We start from the raw sequence: 21326 nt of genomic DNA, 5'->3' as shown, positions 1-21326 counted from the left end.
TTTTTTTTTTTTTTTTTTTTTTTTTTTTTTTTTTTTTTTTTTTTTTTTTTTTTTATTATTTTTTTTTATTATTATTGTTATTTGACTTTTTTTTATAATTATTTTTATTTCTTTATTTATTTTCTTTATCTATGATTTTATTTATTTATTTATTACTATTATCATTATTTATTTTTGGCTATTACAAAATTCATAAACAATTTCGAAACGAGAACCATGAGTGATTAAATGAATTGCTCTATTATATGCAAACTCTATAAAAACATTGTTTCAAGACTTAATATTCTTAAAAATAATAGCCCTAATCAAAGCTCCTAAAACATTTGGTAGTCCTAATCAATGCAACTTAATATTCTTAGAAATAATAGTCAGCAATACTCCCTTAATATTCTTAAAAATAATAGCCTTGGTACCAATTTACCCCACACAATACTTTCTATAACTTACTTAAAAATTTAACATTCCTATCACTAACAATTATTCTACGGATTCCATGTAATCTTACTACTTTCTTAACCTGCTTTGCATCATCCATCTTGTTACATGCAAAATGAGTCATTTTACTAAATCTATCTTCCAACAAAAATACTATCTTTATCCTTTTTATATGCATAAACCTAAGAACAAAATTTATAGACATATTAGTGGAAGGTTTGTTAGGTACATTTAAAGAAGTATACAATCAAAACATTTAAAACATTTGTTATAAAATTTATGGATATCCTGTTTCATCTTCGGCCAAAAGAAGTGTTTATGAAACATATTATAAGTTTTATTAATCCTAAAATATCTCATTAAGGCACCACCATGTGCTCCTCTTAAAAGCAAATCTCTTAATAGAGCATTTAGAAATACTAAATTTACTTTTCTTAAATAAAAATTTATGAAATACATCATAATCATCTACAACATTTTTTGCCAGACGAGATGCATAAATAGTTCTAAACTCTAGGTCATCTTCATATAATTTTTTAATGCATCAAATCCAAGAATTTTTGCAAAGAGAAGTAAAGAGATTGTACCTTCTAGATTACGCATGAGCTACCATATTATCCTTACCTTGCTTATATTTGATGACATACGAAAATATTTCAATAAACTTCACCCACTTTGCATGCCTACGACTCAGTATGCTTTGACTCTTATGATACTTCAAGCTCTCATGATCACGGTGGATCACAAATTATCTAGGCCATATGTAGTGTTGTCATACCTGGAATGTGCGAACTAAAGCAATTCTTTATCATAGGTAGGATAATTCAATGTTGCCCCATTTAGTTTTTCACTAAAATACATTAAAGGTTTCCATCTTGCATCAAAACGGTATCTATGCCCAAACAACTTGCATCACATTCAATTTCAAAAGTTTTATAAAAGTTAGGCAAGACAAGTAAATGTGGATTGTTTAATTTGTTCTTAAGCTCATTGAATGCATTCTCTTGCATATCTTCCTATTTAAAAACAACATTATTTTTTACTAAGTCATTGTGCATTTTTCTTTTCTTTTTTGAGTTAACCAATCCCTAATTGTATTAACTTTTTTTCATCTACTTCTACTCCATTTTTAACTATGGAGTCAAGAAAGTTAATTTTTTCCTTACAAAAACTAAGCTTATTAAAATGAGCATAAAGTTTTTCTTTTCTATGCATAATCGAAACTGACTTAATATGCTCTACATGCTTAATCAAAGTCTTCAAATAAATTAAAATATCATCAATATACACAACAACATTGCTTTTCCAAATATTCTGTCAGAGCATAAAAATACTAGGAGAATTAGTTAACACAAAAAGGCATAACAAGTCATTCATACCATCCAAACTTAATTTTGAAAGTTGTTTTCCATTAATCTCGTACGTGCATTCTAGTTTAATAATATCTAGATCTCAAAACAATATTTATAAATAAACATGAACCAGGCAATTCATCAAGCATATTGTCTAGCCTAGGAGATGTTCATTCTTTACAGTGATTTTGTTGATAACTCTACAATTCAAGCATATGCCCCAAGTTTTATCTTTTTTTGGCACCCGTACAAATAAATCAGAAGATAGAGTCATTAAAAGTAAATCAAACTTGGGCCTTGAGTGTAACTTCATAAAGGTAAGAAGCAAGTGTGTTTTAAATGCGTATATGCAAAAATAATAATAATAATAATAATAATAAAATAAATTGTGGAGAAGGAAGGTATTGATTACCATGAGATTTTTTCATTTCCATTCAAATTTTGTTGGCTTTGGTTGCTCAATTTAATCTTTGTTGGCTTTGGTTGCTCAATTTAATCTCTGAGCTTGCACAACTCGATGTAAAAACTGCTTTCTTGCATGGTGATTTAGAAAAAGAAATATATATGGCACAACCAGTTAATTTACACATAGGTTGACAACAACATTTGGTATGTAGATTGAAGTAATATTTGTATGAGCAGAAACAATCTCCTTGCCAATGGTATGAGAAGTTTGATCACTTCATGGTAGAGCATTATGTACACTCATAGTTAATTTGATCACTGTGTGTATTATCGGTACCTTGATGATGGATCATCTATCTATTTGCTCTTGTATGTTGATGACATATTAATTGCTCCGAAGAGACACGCGGAGACTGATAAACTCAAAAATCAACTTTCTGAAGCTTTTAACATGAGAGATTTAGGCAAAGCAAAGAAAATACTTAGAATGGAGATAGAGAGAGATCGAAGAAGATGTACAGTTTGGTTAACTCAGTCTCAATATCTTCGCAATGTGTTGGCAAGATTTGGTTTGAATAATTGATCTAAACCTTTTAGCATGCCACTTGATCCTCATGTAAGCTTAGTGTTTCCATGTATCCAAGTTCTGATGATGACAAAAGGCATAAAAGAATGTTCCTTATACAAATGTTGTTGGTGTTTTGATGTATGCTATGGTGTGTACTCGACTGGATCTCTTTTATAGGTGGTAAGCATGATGAGACGTTATATGCATAATCCTGACAAAGAGAATTAGCTCAAATGGGTTTTTAGGTACATTCTTAGTACTATTGATGTTGGTATTAAGTTTAAAAAACAAGAGATTTACATTCTTGGATAAGCGACGATCCACTAACTGTTATTTATTCACTATGGCTGGTGAACCTGTTTGTTGGCGTTCAACATTGCAGTCTATTGTTGCTGTTAGGGTCGCACAACAATGCACACGCTCGATCTAGATGAACACAAAGTACATGATAGAGAAAAGTGCAAGGAGAACTCTGGCTAAAAGGATTTTTTTCTTTATTGATGACTTCATGTATGTACCGTAAGAGAGAATTACAGAGAATACAGATAGTACATTTTCAAGGCTCTACCGGACGAGATATATATATGGTTCAGTTTCCTATATATAGTTTTACTAGATTTAACCATCTACTATATATAGCTATTTACCATATATAGCTTTACCGGATATAGCTTTACCATATATAGCTTTATCAGATATAACTGTTGACCAAGCTATAAATAAGTAGCATGCTCCATAACCTAACAATTCTCCCCCTGGAGACTGATCTAGTCAACCAAGAATTTCATTCTCAAACGATCATGAGCATCTTCATGGCACCATATCAATTGAGGTTTTGCACAACCTCAATATTCCAACATCAACACATTTTGTCAACATGTTTGCTGGATTCTTTGCACCCTCTATCTTCTCCAAACACATCACCATCTTTCACTAACCTGCAAGTGAAATGATATCGTCTTCTGTGTTTTCTCTTTAAATGATAGACCGGGTTCCTTCGCCAACCTCTGACTATCTCTATAAAGAATATCTTCGTGCTACTTCTTGCTCATTCTTCCAGATAGTTAGTCATCCATATCGTCTTCTTTCTAGCTTCAGCTATTGCCACGTACTCAGTTTAGTACAACACATTTTTGAAGCCTAGACGTCCCATCATCCATGGCTTGCTCCCACTTGGTACTCAAACTGTAGGGCCTCCTCAAAGGGTTGTGGTTCCCTTTCATCAGCAACAGATAGTGTAATGAAGGTATATACATATCTGGTACTCTGATAGTACAGGATGATCTTCTCAATACCGGTTCAGGTGTCACTTGCTCTACTGCTGGTTTCTCTGCAACAACCTCAGGAGTTTGTTGAGTATCTGCTACAAGATCACTAGGTGATTTTTTCCGCAACTCAACTTCAACTCCCACTTGCCTTGTTGTCTTGGAACCTTGCTCCACATCTGGTTCCTCAGCAGTAGTCTCAGGAGTTTTTGAGTATATGCTACAACATCACTAGGTGAGTTTCCCTGCAACTCAAGCTCAACTCCCACTTGCTTCGTGGTCTTGGAACCTTGCTCCACATCTAGTTTCTCAGTAGTAGTCTCAGGAGTTTCATGAGTATCTGCTACAACATCACTAAATGAGTTTTCCTGCAACTCAAGCTCAACTCCCACTTGCTTCGTCGAACCTTGCTCCACATATGGTTCCATTTCCAACTGCACTTTCTTCAATTCTCTAGCGGTCCTTGTGAAGTTAACTCATTTATGCTTACTCATAACGTAGTTCTCACAACGACCCACATCAACAGATTTCAGACCTTCTAAAACTCCTTTCGCAACTAGCCTCTTCATTTCTTTCGCGTTCGTATGCTATAGTCTATTGTGCCGTGGACTTGAATTTGAAGCACTCTCAGCAATAGCAGCTATGTTCATACACCCTGCAGTGGTGTATAAGGTTCCAGATTTTGAGCCACGTGCTACCACCGTAGCACCCTTCATAATCTTCCACAAACTCTTCCCTAACTTTGTTGCATAACCTATGCTGTCCAACTGACCAATAGAGATCAAGTTCCTTTTGAGATCAAGAATATATCTGACATTCTTTAATGTCCACTGATTTCCTGCCGGAGTTTTTATGCAGACATCTCCTTTTCCTTTAATCTCCAAATCTTTGTTGTCTCCAAGATACACCTTCTCGAAATTTTCAGACTTGAAATTCCTGAACAACTCTTTATTTGGAGACGAATGAAAAAATGCACCTGAATCCAAAATCCAGGATTCAATCGAACTGTCCACGCTAAGGATTAGAGCATCCCCAATGTCTTCTGCTGAATTTAAAGAATCATCATCATCTCCAGACTTGTGATTCTGCTTCCTCTTTGGTCTTGTACAACCTGTCTGAAAGTGACATTTTTCTCCACAATTCCAACACGTTACGTTTGGTCTATTTAGAGATTTTTTTCGGTTCTTTGATTTTGATCGCCCTTTGTTTGGGCCCTTCGGTTTACTTCTTCCCCGTTGGTCAACACTGAGAGCACTACCAGATGAATTTCCAATTTCTTGTTTGCGAGTACTTTCGCTGAGAACTACATCTCGAATTTCATCAAACTTCAATTTATCAAATCCTCACGAACTGCTGATTGTGGCAACAACAGTATCCCAGACTCAGGTAAAGATGACATAAAAATCAATGTTTTAATCATCCTCGAATTTAATTTCCACCGAACTCAGTTGACTTACGATCATATTGAATTCATTTATATGATCAACAATAGATCCACCTTCAGACATATGTAGGTTGAACAATCTCCGCATCAAATACACTTTGTTCATAGCCGACGGTTTTTCAGACATATTCGACAGCGCCTTCATCAGATCTGACGTTGTCTTCTCCTTGATGATATTAAAAGCCACGTTTCTGGATAGCGTCAACCGAATCATCCTAAGGCTTTTGAATCCTTGAGCTTCCATTGCTCCGTGGTCATGGTATCCGGCTTCACCCCCAAAAGAGGTTCGTGAAGATCTTTCTGGTACAAATAATCTTCAATCTGCATCTTCTAGAAACCGAAATCGGATACATCGAACTTCTCAATTCCAATCTTTGAACTTTCCATCTTCACAGATCGTGGTGAATTTCGCCTAGCTCTGATACCAGTTGTTAGGGTCGCACAATAACGCACACGCTCGATCTAAATGAACACAAAAAACAGGATAGAGAAAAGTGCAAGGAGAACTTTGTCTAAAAGAATTTTTTTTTTTTTTTTACTGATGACTTTACCAGATTTAACCAGATTTACCATATATAACTTTACCAAATATATAGATTTACCATATATAGCTTTACCAGATTTAACCATCTATTATATATAGCTATTTACCATATATAACTTTACCAAATATAGCTTTACCAAATATAACTGTTGACCAAGCTATAAATAAGCAGCAGACTCCATAACCTAACAGTTGCATTGTCTACCACCTACCACCGAACCAGAGTATATGGATGTCACTAAAGTTTTTAAAGAATCTATTTGGATGCATAGTTTAGTTAATGACTTGAGTATTGCTTAAAAACACTGCTATTTGTTTGTTGAAGAACAAGTTTATTATGCTCTTAGCAAGCATATTGATGTCTGATTTCATTTTTTCGAGTAATTGTCAATGAAGGGGACATTCATGTATTGAAAACTGAAACTGTTGATAATCATGCAGTTATGTTGACAAACGTGATTGCTTGTGAAATTTTTTGGAATTGCTTGGATTTGATCAATGTTGGACGGAAGAAGTAATCTGTTGACTTGGTGGCAACCAAACCAGTTATCTAATTGGAGATCTTCTGACAAAGTGGAGTGATATTTAGGAAGAACTTTGTTGAGAGAATTTTTAGTGGGAAAGTGTGAGATATACACTTTGTAAACACTTCAATTATTAAGCTTGGTTGCTACCCGTGGATGTAGGAAAATTTCCTCTCTCTGAACTATGTAAATTTGTGTTTCTTTGTTTAATTTTTGTTTGTGGGTGTGAGTGCGATCAATTTTGCTTCCGCTTCCGCTACGAAAAAAAAAACCAGGAGCAAAGGCTTCGAGTGAAACCAAAACGAAAACCTAGAATTAGAGGAACAAGGTGAAAGGAGAGAGAGTGGCAATATGGGTTTGTGCAATAAAGGCCCTACAAAAGCAATAACAATAACAAGTTGAGTGAGCTTAGAAGTTAGCATAAATGCAATGAGGTTTTATGTTAAAATATCATCTCAATCCCAATCACAAGTACAGTTAATGTATATTTATTTTAGTAGAATGATTCAATATTTTAGAATAAGTAGATATTTTAAGAAAATGATTCAAACGTGAAACTCAATTATTCATCATATAGGTTGTGTATTGCCCTTAGGGTTGAGACTTTATCTAAAGTAAAAAGTGTAAGTGCGAGTTGTACTCGCATTAGTTGACGAAGTCAAACTCGAAACATTTGAACTAACCTTCTACACTTTCAAAGTAAGGGAACTTACAACTTTTTATCTCCGAATAAGTATAGACCAACTACAATATGTTCCTCACTTAAAATGGTTCACTAGAACACATTCTATAACATTCAATGTCTAAGAAAAATATTTTTGCTCAACCAAGATTCATAATCGGAGAGTTTGATATAACACTCACTACTTAGAAGTATCAAGTTAGCTCATCTTGTTATCCATTTTTTCTGTAATTAGTCTCATATAATTTGTTTGAACACTATTATAAAACAGGTCCAGACCAGGGATATACATGGTCCGGGTTGGGTTGGGTTGAGAGAAGTTCGGGTTGGTTGGATTGGTAACCCAACCAAACCTTCTATTTTTAGGTTGGGTTCGGTTTGGGTTGTCGGGTTGTTAATTTTTTTTAATTTATTCACAATTCATAATTATTCATATAGTCTCAAATAAAAAAAATACTAAAAGTTCACAAACAAACATAAATTAATTTATAATTATTTAAAAGAAAATAAATTAATCGACGAACATAAAAAAAAAATTGAAACATCTTAACATTATTCAACAAAAATTAGTTACTCTAAAACTAAATAAAATATAAGGATACATGAAATTAAAAAATAATAAAAATGATTAGTTTAAAGAAATTAAGAATGTTTGATTAATCCACCCCACTTATATGGTGGGAAAGTTATCTTATTTATAATCAAATAAATTATAAGATATGAAAATAGTAATAAATGAAAATAACAATAAATATAAAGATACTTATGATAATAAGGCAAATATTAGATATTTGCCTTATAATAAAATATCAAAGATAATATATATGGTAAACTATAATTTATTACTAAATATCCTTAACACCCCACCACAAGTTAAGCGTCGGATTTAAACGAACATGAAGCTTGAATGAAAAATTCAAAGAGGTTGAGAAATACTTTTCGTGAAGATGTCAACCTAGTTTAGAGGAGGCGTAGAGAAACACTTTCTTGGCCATGGAAAATTGGACGATGCTACCTTGGCTCTAGTGAGAATATGTCTAACCCCAAGAAGTAGAAGGGGAAACCTAGATCAAGGGACAAAGACAATGTTGAAGCCGGAAGAGTTGCCACATTAGGCGAAGGAGCCAATTTTGGCGAGAAGGGCAGTCGGAAGAGTCGCCACATTGGGCGAAGGAGCCAATTTTGGCAGGAAGGGCGGCGGAAACTTGGTTGGCGAATAGGCCAATGCGGCACCCAAATTCCGAAGGTAAATCTCTGCAAAAGATTGATGGGCTTGTCGAGATTCCGTATATTTATGAAGAGAACACTGATGAGGACCCTGAGATTAGGATTTCTGTGAAGGATGAAGGGTTGATTGGGAAGAAAATGAGAGAGATCATATTAGTCAAGGGGAAAACCGATTGAGTTGGAAAAGGTGAGGTTGTATGTACAGCCTATGACGAAAGGTGATTTGGAGGTCAATAGGGTGGAGCCGAAGAGTAAATTAGATTAAGGATAACAAATTAAATTAGATTAAGGATAAATTATGAAATTAAAAAATAATAAAAATGATTAGTTTAAAATTATGTAATTTTTTTTTAGAAGATATAAGAATAGATAGATAAATTATGAAATTAAAAAATAATAAAAATGATTAGTTTAATTTTTTTTAGAAAATAGAAGGATAGATTATAGATGGGATAAATTATGAATAAAGAAAATAATAAAAATGATTAGTTTAAAATTACTCTCTTTTTTTTTTTTTTTATATATAATGATAGATTATGAAATGATTTTAAAAGAAACAAACAAATAATAAAGACATGAATCCGACTTAAATTGAACCTGTGTATAAATTATTTTAAAAAATCTAAATTTTTACGTACACCAAAATTCTCAATGTAATTTATAAGTTTTGTTCTTTTTTGGGTCAACTCGAGTTTTTTATCCTATGAACCCTAAATCGAACCGAGTCACTTCGGGTTCAGAAAAAACAACTCAACCCAAGTCGAAATACTAATTCAATTCAACTCAACCCCTATAATTCGGATTGGATTGGTCCGGGTTGTCGGGTTGGATGTATACCTCTACTAGAGATCTTGAATATTTGCTTCATAGAAATTACATAAGCTATGGGGAATTAGTGAGCCCAACGACATCACTCTAACCCACACAACTATATCGAACTTTGAGAAAATCTTTTAATCTTGCTCTTCTTGGTTTTTATGCGTGAGGAAACCCTTGTTTTTACATGAATGCATGTTTGTTTTTTTCTTTCTAATCACCATATGGATCAGCTCTTAATGTCGTGGCTTAGTAGCTCATGTGCCTATGGCTAGGTCTACTTCAACTCCCCTAAATTGTCCTGTCCATGATCTTAAGAATTACAACTAGATTCAAGGCTTAGACTCCTTATTGAAATCAACATCTCGGGTTGATATTAATGTTGGAATAACTTAGCTATAACATTTAGCCATAATTCAAATCGACTTGGTCACAAGAGTAATGGCCGAGTAACTTTCTAAATTCTAATATCATTTTACTTGCTTATAGTGTTATTCAAGAGTAATAGAAATCACTTTGGATTTCTCATGCTTCCTTCACTCGTCTTTGTTTGTTTCTGCGTGATTAAAAGTTATTAGTGTAGACTGTTACATGAATGGTTAAAAGGGTTTTGTTTTAATAAATATTACATATGGAGTTATACGTATATGAATATATAACACAAGCGACGATCTAGGCTCTCCTTTTTCCTTTTGAACTTCCTCTCAACATTTTTAAAATAACTCTTATTAGGGAGAGGTTTCCACACAGTTATAAAGAATGTTTCGTTTTTCTTTCAATCCAACGTGGGATCTTAGAAAATTCACCAATTTCAACATCACTTCAAGTTGAATGGTATCTTGTGAAAGTAATTCCATTTCATCACATATGAAATCTCACCACCCTTTCTTCTTCTATTCTTAACATTGCCTAATCATAATAAAACAATTCGTTCCAATTTTTTGGATTCGATAAATACACGTAAATCAATTTAATTGTTATTACATTTTTTTTTTATAAAAAAATCTGACTTACTATAAAACGATTTGATCCAAATTGTTCATATGAGTAAGGTATTATATACCAATAATGCTAGATCATATACAACTTAATCTTAATTTTTAGTGAATAACGAACTTCTATCTACGAGGATTTGTTCCAGTTTTTATCTTATTAAGACTTGGTTATGTATAATTTAGTGGAGAGAAAATCGCTCGAAAAAATGAATAGGTTAACGTTGAATTGGGTAATATTTATTTGAGAGAATATTGCATCCTTCCCCACCATTCCTTCCGGCCTATTATTGATAGGGATTTGACCTGTTCTTCCTTCCCCGCTCCCTCTTTTTCTAGATATGCGGTGGCGGGCGGAGCACTCTAGATGACCGGCGGGGAGTCAGAGTAATAGGAAACCAAAGATTGCGCTATTCCATATTACCTGACCAAATACCTACTCGTTCAATCAAAGAGATAGTTCGTTCAACCGGAACTGTAAGGAAAGACTCTACTCCTACTTCTTTCACTGTAAACTCCTGATCCGGACCCTTCTTTAACTGATCTTTCTCCCTTGAACTGGGGTTTCACTCTGTAACATAGGCTGGATGAGAAGAACCTTCCCCTGCACCTCTCCTGTATTCCCCTACTGAACCACCTATTGAGAATGAAAGAATCAATGAATTAGCTTTAGCGATTTTCCTGTCTCGTAAATTCATTCAATTCTTCTTGAACTCCTGAACCTCTCCTTTCTTATCCTATACTGGCTGGAGAGTAAGTAAATAAAAGAAGAAGAACCCGACAAAGAGCGAATTTTAGGAGTTAAATAAGGGATATATTAGATTATGGAAGGTGGATGATATTTGTCGGCCCTAATCACACAAACTATATTACGGGGAACCCGACATTATTTAATGAATTAATCATTTATTTATTTATTTATTTATAAAAAACTAATGTTTTCTACTAATTCTACCATTTTAAACTTTTATTAAATAAGAAGAGTAAAAGAAAAAATGTTATTACTTTTGGAATTGGAGCGTGAGAGCCACGTGTCGGTGGTGGGTATTATTATCTTTTGAAATTGGTGCGTAGGTGGTGGGCGTTTGTATTATATGTTAGGAGGTAAAGACTGATTTTACAGACTCATTGACCTGATTATTTATTTGTTTGTTTATTTATATATTATTGGTTTGTTTATTTATTTATTGGGTAAATGCGAGGTGTACATCTAACTGACAATTTGGACCAATCCAATCCGAATTATAGGGGTTTGGTTATTTTTTCTGAATTGACTCGATTCGATTTCGATTGTTTTACGTGATCGTTGAGGTAATTACTGTATGAATCGCACGTCATGAAATGTTATGTTATGTCACCTAAATTGTATGTACATAACATGTATGATATGAGAACCCAATTAAAAGTATGTATGATATAAGAACGGAAAAAACGAGAAATGATATGATATGAATGAAAAATGAGAGCTGAGATTATATTTAATAATGTTGAAAATGGAAAAATATTGAGATCTCATGCATCATGTGTGTTCATGCATTGGGAGATACTCCTATACCATCACGAGAGTACAGACGCGAACACCAACAGGCAGGAGAACTATCATTACTTTTTACATAATTGTTAAAGATATATAGTAATAAATTATAGTTTACCATATATATTATATTTGATATTTTATTATAAGGCAAATATCTAATATTTGCCTTATCTAGGTATCTTTTCATTTATTGTTATTTCCATTTATTATTATTATTTCCATATTCTTGTAATTTATTTGATTATAAATAAGATAACTTTCACACCATTTAGGTGTGGTGGATTAATCAAACATTCTTATGGTATCAAAGCCGTCTCGGTTTAACAACTCCGATTCTTTCTTTTCAATAGCTTTTGAATCATCTAATCTTCTTCTCCACCACCCCTACTGGCTTTGACGCCGCAGGGGCAATCTTCATGGCATACAACCTCACCTTTCGTCATACTCTGTGCATACAACCTCACCTTTTCCAACCCAATCGGTTTTCCTCTTGGTCAATATAGTCTCTCTCATTTTCTTCCCAATCAACCTTTCATCCTTCACAGAAACCCTAATCTCAGGATCCTCATTAGTGTTCTCTTCAGAAATATACGGAATCTCGACAAGTCATCAACCTTTTGCAGAGATTTACCTTTGGAATCTAGGTGTCGCACTGACCTCTTCGCCGACCAAGTTTCCGCCACCCTTCCTGCCAAAATTGGTTCCTTCGCCCAATGTGGCGACTCTTCCGACGGCCCTTCTCGCCAAAATTGGCTCCTTCGCCCAATGTGGCGACTCTTCCAGCTTCAACATTGTCTTTGTCCCTTGCTCTAGATTTCTCCTTCTACTTTTTGGGGTTAGACATATTCTCACTAGAGCTAAGGCAACATCGTCGCTAAGCGACAATCCCTTTTCATGGGTCAGACATATTCTCGCTGAAGGCAAGACAGCAAGCCGCTGAGCGGCGATCCCTCTGCAATTTTCGATGTCCAAGAAAGCGCCTCCTCTGAACCGAGTTGTTGACATCTTCACGAAAAGTGTTTCTCAATCTCTTTGAATTTTTCAGATTTAAGATTCACATTCGTTTAAATCCGACGCTTAGCTTGCAGTGGGGTGTTAAGGATATTTAGTAATAAATTATGGTTTACCATATATATTACATTTGATATTTTATTATAAGGCAAATAGCTAATATTTTTCTTATTTCCCTAGGTATCTTTACATTTATTGTTATTTCCATTTATTATTATTTCCATATTCTTGTAATTTATTTGATTATAAATAAGATAACTTTCACATCATTTAGACGTGATGGATTAATCAAACATTCTTAATAATGCTATCGTAACGGTTACTAATTCTAACGAGTGTTCGACATAAAGAGCTATGAGAGCATGCTCACCCGATATAGAGCTACCAGAACTTTGGTTTATTTTAGTTAATTTATTTCTTAAATTTACTATTTTAGTCTTTTGATTTTAAAAATGGATGCTTTTGATTTCTATTTACAATATTTCAACATAAATTTTATAAATTTACAACCCCTAAAAGCTGTCTAATACAAGTATTATTACATTATGTGAACATAATGGATAATTTTCATTTTTCAATAAAATAAAATAAAATAAAAATAAAATAAAGTAAAACATTCTAACATATGCAAAATCATAATATTAGGTAGACTCATGGTCCAATGTTGCACGTGTAGGTCATATATAGTGAAATACTGTACATTTCATTTTATTCGAACGGGAGGTTTATTTAAGCTAGAAGTAACCCTTTCTTAAGTTCATATCTATGAAACAATAAAGAAAAATATAAGTAATATGCATATGAAAAAAAGTCTAAATTTGTGGGAAAAAAAAAAGTTTGATGTCAATTATTTGAATGGAATAACTAGATTGATTACACAACTTTGTCCATCTCAATCTACTCTGATCTACTATTTTCATTCCAAGATTGTGACCCTAATGATTGAAAAAAAAAAAATAAATAAAGTCGCAGGAGAAGTCGCGAAAATTCTAGCGATCGTCGAAATTTTCGTATTCCACACGACCACATCTTCTGTGGATCGTCAGGACGCTCCCCAACCCTTCAGCCACCCTCCGCACGACCGAAGACACCTGCAAAAAGAGAAAACAAGAAAGAAAGGAAAGGAAAACTGAGAGAGAGAGAAAGAAATTCAACCTCCGACGAGCCTCGAAACTGTTAGCCCCGACCCCTATACTGAGAAAACCACACCAAAAATTCCTCACCGACCTAAATACATCCATCCAGAGCGAACAAACGCCATATAGTCGTCATCGTCACCGTTAGAGAAGGAACCCAATAATCGAATTTTTGGAGAATCTCTGATCCGCCTCCCTCGATGTTCATCAGCCACGAAACATCGTTGAAAAGGAGTAGAAGGTCTAATAGAGAGATTGAGGAGAAGAATGGTGAAGGAGAACGTCGAAAACAGTCGCGAGAAGGAGAGAGAAAAAGAATCGAAAAATAGGGTAGGAAGTCGGGTAAATGCCATCATTTATCTGAAAAATAAAAAAATGTCACATCATTTTTCAGGTAAAGGCAAGGAAAGGTACCCATGTACGAATGACGGCAACATCACAGTCCAAGATCATGGCACGTGCATAGGGTAGTTGAATGTTTAAATTCCTAGTCTTATGTTAGTATAGGTTGTCTTACATTTAATGTTGTTAAACGTAGAATAGATCATATTTGTGTATAGTAAGATAATCTAGTGATTTACTAGTTTTGTTACCAAATCTATGATTTCATGGTTTGTTACTAAATCTATGATTTAGATGTAATCTTCATTATACACATTTATAAATACATGAGGTCATGACCCTAGGTCAGGTCATTGAGTCATTCAACCTAACATAGTATCAGAGCAGAAGAAGATTCAACCTACGGCACTGGCGGCTACTTCCTCTTACAAGATTGACCCAAATTGGTACAGCGACACAGACGCTACGGATCATATCACCAGTGACCTAGATCGTCTCGCTGTGCGTGAACGCTATCATGGAGGTGAACAAGTTCAAGTCGGCAATGGAGCAGGATTGCGTGTTTTGCATACTGGTCATTCTCTAATTAATACTGCTACTCGTCCTCTTGCATGCGTAATATTTTGCATGTGCCTGAAATTTCCAAACATCTTCTTTCCGTTCATAAATTTTCTCGTGATAATGACGTATTTTTTGAATTCCATCCTTGACATTTTTCTATAAAGGATCGACGGTCGAGGAAAAGTCTCCTAGATGGGAGGTGTGAATCTGGTCTTTATCTTATTAAGCCATCCGATGTCGATGATCTCAAGCATGCCTTGGTGAGCAGATCTACTACTCACGCCCAATGGCATGCACGTCTTGGACATCTTTCATCTCAAGTAGTAAAATCAATTTTGCGTCTCAATAATATTTCATGTCCTAGTGAGTCATCTTTGTCAGTTTGTAATGCGTGTTAGTCAGCAAAAAGTCATCAGTTACCATATACTAGTTCTTTCCATAGGTCTTCGTCACCTTTGGAACTTATTTTTTCGGATGTTTGGGGCCCTGCACTCCATCTGTTGGGGGTTTTAAATATTATATTAGCTTCATTGATGATTTTAGTAAATTTTCGTAGATCTATTTGATGCATGATCGTATAGAAGCTCCTCGTATATTTTTGCAATTCCAAGCTCATGTTGAGCGCCTCCTAGATACTAAAATCAAGTGGGTCCAATCTGATTGGGGTGGGGAATATCAGAAAATTCATAACACATTTTTTCTTTCCCTTGGAATTGCTCATCGTGTTTCGTGCCATCACACACATCAACAAAATGGGTCTGCTGAATGCAAGCACCGTCATATTGTTGAAACTGGCCTAGCCCTTCTAGCTCATGCTCATGTACCTATTAAATTTTGGGAAGACGCATTTCTTACAGCCACATATCTCATCAATCGTCTTCCTACTCGTGTCATCGATAACAAATGCCCCTTAGAGCATCTTTTTCATACCCCACCAAATTACTCCTTATTAAAAAATTTTGGGTGTGCTTGTTAGCCTCATCTTCGTCCTTATAACAAACAAAAGCTCTCTTTTCGATCAAAAGAATGTGTCTTTCTAGGCTACAGTTCTTTACATAAAGGGTATAAGTGTCTTGATACAGATTCTGGTCGTGTCTATATGTCTAGAGACGTCATATTTGATGAAAATGTTTTTCCATTCAAGAGAGCCCCACCTATTTCTTCCTCAATCATGCAGTCGACGCATAATGCCCCTGATTTGTGTGCCTTGCATTTGGGTAATAGCAGTACTAATTTGGAGAATGATCACATGCATATGTCTGTGCCTACTAACTCTTTGGATGCAGAAAATTTGGTGTCTACATCAACTTCGGAATTGTCGCAGCAATCCTCCGCGTCGCTGCCATACGAATCGGTGTTGGTTGTTCCGCCAATGATTGAGGCCTCGACTCCTCTGCCAGCAGATGATATTGCACAATGTCGGTCGAATCCTCTGCCGCTAGTCAACCAACTGCTGTAGCATCGGTTGCTCCCCTCGCAATGGCTGATACGGCTGTCCCCTCAAATGTGGATCCTGCACCTACTACTCATCCATATGGTACTCGATTGAAGCACAATATCAAGAAACCCAAGGTGCGTACAGATGAAACAATAACATATTTTGTAGTTCGGTCTTCTGCCTCTGAACCTATTTCACATATTACTGCTATGGAGCATCCTCTTTGGCGTCAGTCAATGAATGATGAATTTCAGGCACTTCAAAAAAATAAGACATGGCACTTAGTTCCTCCTCGTGCTCGTCTTAACATTATTGATTGCAAATGGGTTTTCAAACTCAAGCAAAAGCCAGATGGCTCTATTGATCACTACAAAGCACGCTTGGTTGCTAAAGTGTTTAAATAGCAGTATGACATTGATTATGATGATACCTTTAGTCCAGTTGTTAAGCCCACTACCATTCGACTCTTACTATCTCTTGCTATTTCTCGTGGTTGGGCTATTCGGCAGATTGATATTCAAAATGTTTTTCTTCATGGCTTTCTTAATGAAGATGTTTATATGAAGCAGCCCCCTGGATTTGTGGATTCTCAATTTAGTTGAACGAGGAAAAGGAGAGGTAATATCTATCCTTAAAATATTAATCGGTATTGCCCATGAATCTCAATGACCAGGAATTGGAAATTGAATTGACAAGGTAAAGAACTCTACAATATATAGAATATATGGAATACCACAGAAACGTTTCTTTTTTTTTAATTGTACATTCAATTAATTTCAATCAAATAAGTCGTATCTTGTTCAGACCGATAAATAGAGCTGAGGTTAGAGTTAAAATAGCTAGTAGAAAACCGAAATAACTAGTGAGAGTAGGCATGACGAGGCTAAATGAAATACGTTGTTTTTATCCATATGTTTATAAAGCACTTCCCTAAGTTTCTATTTTTGAAAGATACACCGATGGATAAGTAAAAATACCAATTGAAAGTTTTTTATTGATCTATTATTATGATTATAGATGATACTAACAAAAATCTTGTGACATAGGTAAGAAATCAATTCGTCATCTATCTCTCTATCCCGCGATTCGGAATAAACGGATTCATTGGACAACGCAAGAGTTGTAAAAACTAATATTCTTATTATAAACAATAATTAATTTATTAAAAATTAATTTAATATATAAATCTAAATAGATTCTAAATAATTAGAAAGACAAAAGAAAAAAAGAAAAAAAGTAATAAATAAACTATGTTGTGCAACTTTTTTCCAAAAATGAACGGCTCTTTGAATCGCTGAAGAATGAATGATCCTATAATGCCCTTTATTTAAATTTGATTCCAACTAATTAGATTTTCTGGAGTGGGTTCATTCCCATAAAATCTTGAATAAAAAGAAAAAAGTATGGCACGATCAGATCACTCAAAACTAGGTTCTACATTTATTCTTTCCATATTAAAACCATTCTTCTAATTAGGTGAAGAACGATCCTTTGAGTCTAATATAACAACAATAATGCGTGCATTACGAATATTGATTATTATTCTATTCCTTGTTCTCTTTCGTTCATTGAATCCTATGTACTACTGTTACTTGTTACTGAACGACTAACCAATTCCTTAAAATCAAAAAAGATTCAAACAAAAATAACACAAAAGAAATATTCAACCTAACAAATGTTACTTTTATTTTATTTTATTTATTTTGTATTTTTTTCAATTTTTTTCAATGTTATGGGTTAGAGCACGAAAGACCATGGCGGTACTTTTAAAGTTGAAGTTGTTTTTATTCGTTCAAAATTTATGCTATTTTATGATGTCGATTTAAAGAGTATTTTCCATATATGAGCTAAGTAGTAGACATTAGTAAGATTCTGAGTAAGTAGAAATTTAAGGTTCTTATAATTAGCATAAGAGCTTTAGGTTTTAGATTATGTACACTAGTCTATGATGTAGACTTGGCACATTCCATAGTCCCAATGTCGATGTCCCGTCACTATATATACTTATTAATGAGCCTTATATTTAAGTAACCTTATTTTGGTTTCTAGAACCATGCCCCCTAGAGGATGCAAAAGAGGAAGACGAGGAAGGGGACGATCCCTTATTAGAGGAAGAGGACGAGGTGAGGATGAAGAGAGCCTACCTCGATAAGGATCTGAGACTGGGTCAAGCGCAGGTATGTCACCGCCAGTCTCACTGCCACGAGTTGCTCGCCACCTATTACGCCGCCACCTCATGCGTCGTAACCTTTTGTGCCACCACAAGTTGTGTTACCACCACAATTTTCTCTGCCATCGTAAGCCGCACTTGAGGCTATGCCCCAGTGGCTGGAATAGACATTACTACCAGACTAATGTGTGAGTCAATCCAGGCCTTAATTCACACTCTAATAGCCACCCAACAAGCCAACCCACGCTTAGGCAAAGAATTATTGACTCCCAACGAGAGGACCCTAACCTACAGAAAGTCCTAAGCCAACTAGCCAAGAGTCTAGTGGATGGATTTTCGAAATTCTCATACGAAGGTTTATTGTGTCAGGGAGGCCTATGTGCCCCTGCAATAGAGGAATTACAAGAAGAGATATTACCAAAGGCATACAACTCGCCATTTTTCATGCATCCAATTGGTACTAAGATGTAACAAGATTTTGAACAACACTTCTGGTGGAGGAACGTGAAGAGAGACGTGGCCGAGTTATTGTGTCGACAAGTGAAATCTCCCAGACAAAAGACAGCGGGGATGTTACAATCTCTAAGTATTTCGGAGTGGAAGTGGGAAAACATAGCAATGGACTTCATAGTAGGACTACCCAGAACATTGAAGGGCTACATAGTGATCTAGGTAATAGTAAGACTACATGGAGTTCCAATGTCGATAGTGTCGAATCGAGACCTTGACTTCAAAAAGCGTTGGGTACTCACCTTGACTTTAGTATTGCCTTCCACCCCGAAATAGATGGACAAACGGAGCGCGTAAACCAAATCCTAGAGGACGTGCTACGTGCTTGTGTATTAGCCTTTAAGGGAAGTTAGGTTTCCAAGCTCCACTTGATGGAAATCTTGTACAATAATAGCTTCCAAGCCACTATTGGAATGACACCGTTTGAAGCCTTGTATGGGAAACAGTGTAGGTCCGTACTATGTTGGTACAAGGTAGGTGAGAGAGAGTTAGTAGGACCCAAGCTGATGTGAGTCACCAATGAAGCTGTCTAGAAAATCCGAGCAAGGATGCGTATTACTCAAAGTAGCTAGAAAAGCTACGCCGAAATAAAGCATAAAAACTTAGAGTTTGAGATTGGGGACCTAGTATTCCTAAAGGTAGCACCCATGAAAGGTATTTTGTGATTTGGATGCAAGGGCAAGTTAAGTCCTAGATTCATCCGACCATTCAGAGATTCTCAAATGAATTGATCTAGTAGTATTTCACGATGTATTTCATGTGTTGATGTTGAGGAAATACATGACGAACCCTATCCACACAATATATTATGATCCCCTCCAACTCAATGAAGATTTGAGTTATGAGGAAAAACCAATAAGAATCTTAACTCGGGGAGTGAAAGGGTTACGCAATAAGGATATTATGTTTCTTAAGGTGTTGTGGTGAAACCACCACACCGAGGAGGCCACATGTGAGCATGAGGACGAAATAAGAGAAAGTACCTCGAGTTAATACAAGAGTCTCAAGGTCGTCAGGGAAGTGGCGAAAATTTCAGCTGACTGCCGGAATTTTTGGACTCCACACAACCACTGCTTATGTGGATCATCAGGACGCTCCCCACGACCAAAGACACCTGCAAAAAGAGAAAAATAAAAAGAAAGGAAAGGAAAACCGAGAAAGAGAAAGAAATTCAAACTTTGGAGGGCCTCGAAACCGTTAGTCCCAACCCCTATACTGAGCAAACCACACCAAAAAGTCCTCACCAGCCTAAATACATCCATCTAGAGCGAACACATGCCGCGTAGTCGTCGTCGTCACCGTCGGAGAAGGAACCCAAAGATCGGATTTGTAGAGAATCTTCGATCCGCCTCCCCCGACATCCATCAACCACGAAACTTCGTGGAAGAGGAGTAGAAGGTCTAACAGAGAGATTGATGAGAAGAACAGTGAAGGAAAATGTTCAAATCGTCGTGAGAAAGAGAGAGAAAATCCACCGAATTCGAGTCGAACCCGAATCGGATACCGACGACCTGCTTTCCAGCCTGCCAATAGCACCCGAAGCCCAATGACTTTGTAACCCACACCTTCGGCCAGCCCAACCTGCAACAGCCTAATAACCCAGTAGCCAGACGCCGGTCCAGCCTGGAACATGTCCCGGGCCCGCTCTGTAACCCGCGTCCGCAAACTCGAGACTCAAGTCCTTTCAGCCCTGTAACCAACCCGCGGTCCAGTCTACTAACCCGAGGCTCAAAATCCCTCGACCAAGCTAACGTAATTTGCAGCCAGCCGTGAACCTGCGACCCAAACCACGACCAGAACCCCGCCTTGATCCGAAGCCATCTGCACGACATGGCCTGTCCTGGTGTTGCCACATGTCCACCTATGACAAAAATAGCCCCTCGGCTCCACGACTTGGCTTCTGGTGGCTTCCTCGGCTTATTCGGGTAGGTTTTCCATTCCCACTGTTCCAATCCTCCTTTACCTATTTTTGACCCCGATTAAGGTAATTGAGGTCATTTTGGAGCTGTATTTAAAATTTATTAATTGATTATTAATTTAATTTTGAAATACTAATAAAAGGTGACAAACGGTGTAAAAGAAAACGAACCCCAACAACGTTTGGAGTAGCTCTCGAAGAACGGGAGCTTACGTTAATTAAATTAGGGAGAACTCCGGCTAAAGCCAACCAAGTAAGTGGTCTTACTATGGGATAGGCTAGAAATTGTATGAGCTACAATTAGAATTGTTTGAGGTGATGTATGTTGATGCATGCCATATTTATGTTTACAATGTATGAGTTGTATCGTATGATGTCGCACATTAGTATATGATGAGGTGTGAGTTATGATGATATATGAGTTATGATGATATATGAGTTATGATGAT

General features: G+C 35.9%; 1 long non-coding RNA gene across 3 annotated transcripts; it reads right to left on the bottom strand.

Moving 5' to 3' along the window:
• Positions 1 to 13630: 13630 nt before the first annotated feature.
• Positions 13631 to 20379, bottom strand: LOC111472991. 3 transcript variants are annotated; one of them, XR_002715522.1, is made up of 3 exons: positions 20204 to 20379; positions 19943 to 20073; positions 13631 to 13893 (listed from the first exon to the last, which is right to left on the bottom strand). It is a non-coding gene; the product is annotated as an uncharacterized LOC111472991 (long non-coding RNA). The 3 variants fall into 3 exon arrangements; XR_002715523.1 differs by lacking the exon at positions 13631 to 13893 and adding an exon at positions 13902 to 14298; XR_002715521.1 differs by lacking the exon at positions 13631 to 13893 and having other exon boundaries at positions 19691 to 20073.
• Positions 20380 to 21326: the final 947 nt, after the last annotated feature.

The sequence above is a fragment of the Cucurbita maxima genome, unplaced genomic scaffold, assembly GCF_002738345.1.
Source record: "Cucurbita maxima cultivar Rimu unplaced genomic scaffold, Cmax_1.0 Cma_Scf00095, whole genome shotgun sequence".
Lineage (NCBI taxonomy): Eukaryota > Viridiplantae > Streptophyta > Magnoliopsida > Cucurbitales > Cucurbitaceae > Cucurbita > Cucurbita maxima.
This window is presented reverse-complemented; position numbering and strand designations above follow the sequence as displayed.